Below are 7,612 nucleotides of genomic sequence, written 5' to 3' on the forward strand. Positions count from 1 at the left end.
TGCTTTAATCCTTTTTACCTATAGTGACTATGTGACTAAGGCTAACCTTTTTACCTATAGTGAAGTGACTATGTGACTACTCAACAATTATCCTAAACACTATTAGCTAAGCAGGATCTTAAGATTTATAGGGTGTGTACCTTGACCTTTACTAAGAGACTAGTAGTGTGACTAAAATTGCCTTTAGTGTATAAAATAGAATTATTGTGATATATCTATCAGAAGGGGTGTAAGATCTTAGTCCTATTGGGGGGCATCCAAAGGGGAATTTAAATCTTCTAAGATATAAAGCAGTATCTGTTTCTCAGTCAGAGCTTCAGAATTTGTCACAATAGTAGTGCGCTTGGCCATGGCAGACACTGAGGCGCAGCTGGCTCCTGGCACAATACTTCTCCTTAGGTAATGAAAGATGGGAGATAGCTGAAGACTGGTATGTTCAAGCTGTTGGGAAGAGTGGAGAAATAACTGCAAAGAAAAGCTCTCAGGAACCTAAGACCTAGATCTGGATAGAGGAGAAAGAATGATGGCCCCCAGTTGAGCCTAGCTTCTTGGGCTATATTTTAGGAAAATAGACTGTGGAAGAGTAATAGCTGAAGTGCTGGCAATGCAAGATTTGTACTAGGCTCTTGCTTAGAGCTTGGAGCCCAAAGGATCCTTCACATTTCCTAGAGATGCTTCCTTTAGGTCATCAACCTATAGAAATGTTGAGGGGCTCAAGGAAGATACTATTCAATAGTAAAACTTGTAAACACATCTTCATGTATGTGGAACAGAATAAAGAGCAGTAACTGGACTGGCACCATATGACTGTTCCTTATACTAGGTCTGCATTGTTACCTAGCTGGATTCTCTATAAATAAGAATCCTATGAACACTACCAGGGTCACCATTGCATGAAGACAAGGAGAGGAGGAAATAATTACTATTGAGCACTTAACATGTGTCAGGCAGTAGTTTAGATGTTTTCTACACACTGATTATTTCACACAATTCTCCACATTACACAAAAATGAGACTGAGGCTCAGGGTAGTTAAATGTAGCTTTTCCTCACACAGCTTAGTGGGCTTGGTGGTGAGGCGCTTGGCTTCCTTTTCAGGTCTCACCTCCCATCACTCATGGCCTGTCTCCCCGTTATGTTTCATAGGGAAGTACATTAAGTGCCCTAACTGGACCGTGTGTCTCTAATCTTTCGGCTTTGGCACATACTGCTCCCTGTGCTTGAACACTTCACCTGAATAACTCATTCATCCACAAGTTCTCAATTTAGAGGATGCTTCTTTCGTGCAAGTCTGAGTTCAGTGTCTCTTGTCTATGCATTCATAGCAGCCCATGCCTCATCACACTGATGCACCATATGGTTATTTGCCCATTTCCTGGTTTACAAGCTTTGTGAAGGTAAGGAAATGATCGGGCCTTTTCCTCTATTGATTCTCCATTTAGACCTATCCATTAATATTATGATTGTTGAATTCACTAATGTTTAAAGAGGAACTTGGGCTTTCTTTCTAAAAACAATAAATCCTTTCAGTTTGAGAAAGCTCACATATATCTAAAAAGACTAAAATCAAGACAGAAATCTGCATTAATATTTAGTTACTACATGTAAATATATAAATACTTCTTACATCTTAGACTGCGGCCTATGTTTTCATTTCATGATCTATAAAATGGGAAAAGGATATTTATTTACTCAACAGTAATAACATTGAGGGCTATGGAACAAAGAAGAGTTTATAAATACCATGTATTATTACAATTTTTAGTACTAGGGATCTGATGATATAAAATTTATGTTCTTTCTCTATTAAGCACATCTTAACCAATGTTTTTGAGATTAAAAAATTTTCTGAGCATGACTGATTTATATTATTGTTTAAAAAGATGAACCATATGTAATTTACATCTTTCTTAAATTTCATAATTATAGTATCCTTAGTTAATTGTGGTGTAGGTATTTTTTTAACCCAAGCTACCTGTAATCAAATACATCTTGCCATAGGCGAGAGACAAATGTACATTGAGAATTAAAAGGCAGATGAATCTAAAAACCTTAAAATAAATTCTAATAACTAGCATAATTAATTATATCATATTTAATTAGGAATCTTCTTTGAATTAACTTATATATACCATACGTACCTGGTTAGATTTCTACTCTAGAGTGTTAACAAGTATTATGTATTCTTGACAAAAACAATGTTACCAGCGCTCAAATAATGACTTAGTTCAAAATTAAAGCTTGAAAATGAAAAAGGGCCCTCAGCCTTCTGAAAAAAATATTTGAACCAAATGTCTGGAACCCTTTCCCAAGCAGAAAATTGAATAAATTCCTTGTTACAAATAAAGGGATGTTGTTGCCTGTGATCTAAGATCACATTTTCTGAAGGAAGCCAAGACTTAGAGCAGGCAAATTGATCAGAACCACTTTCTCTATACCTCTTTTAGAGGAAAAAAAAGTAGGTATAGATAGAGAAGTGGGAATGGATCATTAGACTTATTTGCCTGAAAGAAAAAAAAAAGGTAAGTGTTGCAAGTAAAGATGCCCAAGTTAAAGGAAGGAGAGGGAGTCAGGTCTGTAGATGTGGCCTCAAACTGGACTGAAGACATAGAGTTTCCAGGAATAAGGTGTGGTCAAAAGTTATTAAGTAAGTTATTAAGTAAAAAGACAACCCACAGAATGGAAGAAAATATTTGCAAATCACATATCTGATAAGGGACTTATCCCGAATGTGTTAAGAACTCTCACACTCAACTATAAAAAAACAACTCAATTTTAAAATTAGGCAAAGGGTTTTAAACATTTTTTCCAAAGGAAATATGAGTGTTAATAAGCACATGAAAAGATACTCAACACCATTGGTCTTTAGGGGACTGTAAATCAAAACCACAGTTAGGTAAAATTCTCACTGCTGCACAATCTTTAATCACAATAAACACAAACCTATAGAGACAGAAAGTAGATTAGTGGTTGCCTAAATCTGGGGAGCAGGGGATGAAAGGTGATGAGGAAGTGGGAGTGACTGCTAATGGGTATAAGGCTTTCTTCGGGGATGATGAAAGTTCTAAAATTAAATGATGGTGATGGATGAACAACTCGGTAACTATATATTTAAACACTGAATGTATGCTATAAACTGGTGAACATCACAGTATGGGAATTATATCTCAATAAAGCTACTACAAAAGAATGAATTCCTAGGCATATTATCAACACACAGTTCATCCTCTTATTTTCTTCCTCAAAAGATGTCTCATTCCTTTAACTGTCCATATTTTTTGAATAAAATGTATGTCCCTTGTACCTTAGTAAACTGAGTTGAACATTTCCTATTTTTCTTGTAAAAACCAAATATCAAAATTGTCATGTTGCTTCTTCCATTTTTTGGTGTCAGGGATTACCACTGTAAAACCTGGAGTCTAAATAAAGCAATCTCCAGAGAGCTGTTTGAGTAATCCCCCAAGTATAGTCAAGTTATTCTTATCATGGTTCCATAATACTTCTTAATGTACACTGTACTAAATTTGCTTGCACTTCAAAACTTCTTCCGTCACTCTGTAAATCTCTCTAATATAAGGATTTATCACTCACTGAAATAGCTTCTGGTTAAACCGTTTTGGATTTCTAAATCTATTTTTCTTTTTATTACATCTGATCTGACCTTCCCATTTTAGGCACGCAAGCTCCTCCTGAGCTAAGCATAGAAAACAGAAGAACCTGAGGATGGGGAAACTCACAATCTCAAAATAGGTGGTGGAAAATAGCAACTTCCCTTTTTCTAGAGGGTTTGTTTTTTTACTGTGCTTTTTCTTCTTCTTCTTTTTTTTTCTTTTCCAGAGAGAAATTTCCTCTATCTCTGGCTCTTCTAGTGAGGTCAGAGCCTCAAAAATACCACACAGTAACATTTACTTGGACATTTCCTCAGAAGAGGATTAACTTGGGGAAGAGTTTGGGTGGTTATGAATGACTCAGAGAGATGAAAGATGAGTCAGTGAGCATTGCTAAAACTGTGGTCCCTTCACTACAACCTTAGGGATATTGGATTTTTTTGTAACTTGGCAACTATAATCATACATTGATTTGTTTAATGGATACCTATTGAGTATGATAGTGAAGGCATAGGCAGACTGTCTTTAGTATATCAATAGATTCTATCAATCATTATTTGATGCTTGAAGAAAATGCTAGACTCAGGAAGCAAGGCTTTAACCACATAGCAATTTTTGCATTACTGAAAAACCCTTTAAGAAGAAGGGCACCCTTAGCTGGATTTCTGTTTACTCAATAATAAACAAAGATCAAATGACCTTTATTAAAAACATAAAAATTAAAAATAAAGAACTTTCGGGGGAAGCCCACTTCTTCTCAATCCACTACTTGAGAAATTATCTGATTACCTTCATCCTCAGGAAATATATTTAAGAAAATACTTTTGAATAAAACCACATAATAACGACTAACATTATTGACCCTGTAGTATGTTCCAGACACAACTTGAAATTTTTTCATGTGTTAACTCAGTTCAACCTCACAACCATTTTATGAGCTAGACATTATTTTTGTCTCCACTTTACAGATGAGGAAATTAAGGTACAGAATACACAGTCAGTGGCAGGGTAGAAACTTGAACCCAAGTCAGACCCACTCCAGAGCAAACACTCCATTGCTGTGTCTACTCCCTTTTACAGACACAACATCTTTTCATGGGAAGAAAGGAAATTCCAATAGCCTCATGAATAGATCTTTGTGATGAAGATGAGTCTATTTAGTATTGACTCTGGAGATCTTTTGTGCTTTTTTTGAATGAAATTTCTAGGACCCATCTGAAAACTTGGTGTAACTGAAAAGAGAGTGTTACTCTATAAATGCTGTGTTTATTATTAATAGTTGAGTCAGATCAACAATGAATTGCATGGATACCTAAGTAAATGGAGTAATAACATTTGTCAGAAATAGAAAGGGGGCTCCTACTACATAAAGTTCTTGAATAGTATCTTAATTTAAAGAGACTTTAAGTTTTTCAATGATAACTGGAGTTTCACATCCGCAGCTACCTGTCCTAAGAAAAACTGTAAGGACATCAGCATCTGGAGTTCATTAGAAGGGTCGCTTAACTCAAGCTATAGAAGCAGTACTACTTCATTTAGACATTTTCACAACTTTAAAATAGTTTATTATGTTTCTCCTCATTTTACAACATATCTAAGAGCTTTACATATTTAAGACATTTTAATATATTTTAATAAATTTAAAATGTATGACAGGCAAGTCATAATAACATTGAGAGGAGAGATTTTTGACCTATTGAGACATTGGTGATATTTGCTGAAACTTATGACGTAATAAATGATGCCCACCAGGAGAGCAGAAACATAACAATGGAGAGGTAGAGATATTTTTACTATTTTAAAAAGATAAGGCCTTGCTTGAGCTGCTTTTTCTTTGTACTCTGCTTGCTCCTAATTCTTTGGAGTGTACTATCTCTTCTAATAAACTTTTTCACCACTTTAAAAAAAAATAATAATAAATAAAAAAGAAAAAGATGAATAAAATCATAATTTCATAAGTTTACACAAAGTAGTTAAATATCAAATTTTTTTTTACTGGACTATATTAAGCGTGGTTATCTGTCTTTGGTAATTCACTATGAGCTCTCCAGAAAGGGACCGTTTGATTCATTTACCTTGTGGCATGCCTGGCACATGGTAGGAAGTAAATAGTTATTTTGTGCAGTGACTAGGTGTCAACAGAAGCTCTGATTTGCTGTTGATGACATTCTAGAGATTCCTGGGATTTATTAGGTGGAGCAGATGGTTACCAGAGTGTTATAACATGCTAGAGATTTAACAACCCCAGTTTTATCAATTTAACACATAATTAACGTCATGTATAAGTATAGAGTGCTAAATTTTAGCAATAAGAGCAGTGAACAGTGCTGAAATGTCTGTATATTCCTTACAGTATTTCTTATTGGTGTCAGCTGTCATTTTTGCTTATTTGCATCAGAACCACAGCACTGATATGTGCAATCATTATGTTTTTTATAATGATTTTTACCTGACAAACATATGACTCAATTTTGCAAGAGAAACAAAGAGATTCACAATTGAAATTGATGCTCTCCCAATATAACCATTTGGGCAAGATGAACTTGTTCAAAAGATTGAAATTTATAGGGAAAAATAATAAAAGGAATTATCAAAAGTAAAAAGGGGTTTTTGATGGTGAAAGGTGGTAAAAATTCTGGAGTAGAAATAAATAACTATATATTTTTATTGGGTTGTCGGGAAAGTCATGACGTATTTTGTCTGTATTTTTCAAAGGTCAGTTATTTACATAAAGAACAAAAATCAATGATATATTGTCCATTTTGTTCGATAACCTTCTGCCATCTTTCAGTGAGCTTCATAATTCCTTGTTCATAGAAGGACCTGTCTGCATTTGCGAAAAACTGAACAAGGTGCTGATTTACAGCCTCATTTGCTTGGTTTTCTTTTTTTTTTTTTTTTTAAGCTGAGCCATCCTGCTACCCGTTGGCAGCTCAGCAGCTGCTCAGCTAGGGCTGGACTCGAACCGCTGTTGCTCAGAGCTCAAACTCTTGAGCGAGCTCTTAAGCAACTGAGCCACTCGGCCGGCCCTACAGCCTCATTTGAATTGAATGTTATACCACACAAGTTTTGAAGAGAGCGAAACAAGTGGAAGTCTGACGGCACAAGGTCAGGCAAGTATGGTGGGTGTGGCAACACACCTCATCCAAGCTCCAATAATTTTTGATGGATGATCAAACTTGTGTGTGGTCTCATGTTGTCGCGATGGAACACAACTCCTTTACAATTAACAAGCTCTGGACATTTCTGGATGATGGATTTGTTCAAACTGTCCAATTGCCAACCATACACATTCGAATTGATTGTTTGGTTCCTTGGTAAGAGCTCGAAAAACACGACACTTTTAAAATCCCACCACAATAAGAGCATAACCTTCCTCTGATGAATGTCTGCTTTCAATGTTGTTTGAGGTGAAACATCACGTGGGGACCAAGGCCGTTTGTGCACCACATTGTTGTGAAAAATCCACTTCTCATCACCAATTATCAGTTGCTTCAAAACAGGATCATTTTCCTCACGTTTAATGAGCATATTGCAGATGTTTATATGCGCCATCAAATGAACTTCTTTGAGTTCATGAGGAACCCAAATATTGATCTTACTTACGTGTCCCAGCTTCTTCAGGTGGTTGTGAACGCTTGAATGATGGATGTTCAATGTTTCTGCAATTTCTTGTGTCCTGTAACGTGGGTTTGACTTGATTAATGCCTTTATTTTGTCGTCATCAACCTCTGTGGGCCTCCCTGACCGAGGAGAGTCGTTGAGATCAAAATCTCCAGCATGGAATTTCGTGAACCATCGTTGGCACTGACGTTCTTGTAGAGTATTGTCACCATAAACTTTATGCAACTTTTCACAAGCTTGACACGCGTTCTTCCCTTTGTGGGAGTAAAACAGTAAAATATGACAAAAATGCACAGTTTGATCATCCATCTTCAACTTGTTGTAAAATCTCTAAAACTCAACCAAATCACTCAGTTTTTTTTTAGAATGAAGTTAGAACTG

Source organism: Hipposideros armiger, unplaced genomic scaffold (assembly GCF_001890085.2).
Source record: "Hipposideros armiger isolate ML-2016 unplaced genomic scaffold, ASM189008v1 scaffold_1451, whole genome shotgun sequence".
Taxonomy (NCBI): domain Eukaryota; kingdom Metazoa; phylum Chordata; class Mammalia; order Chiroptera; family Hipposideridae; genus Hipposideros; species Hipposideros armiger.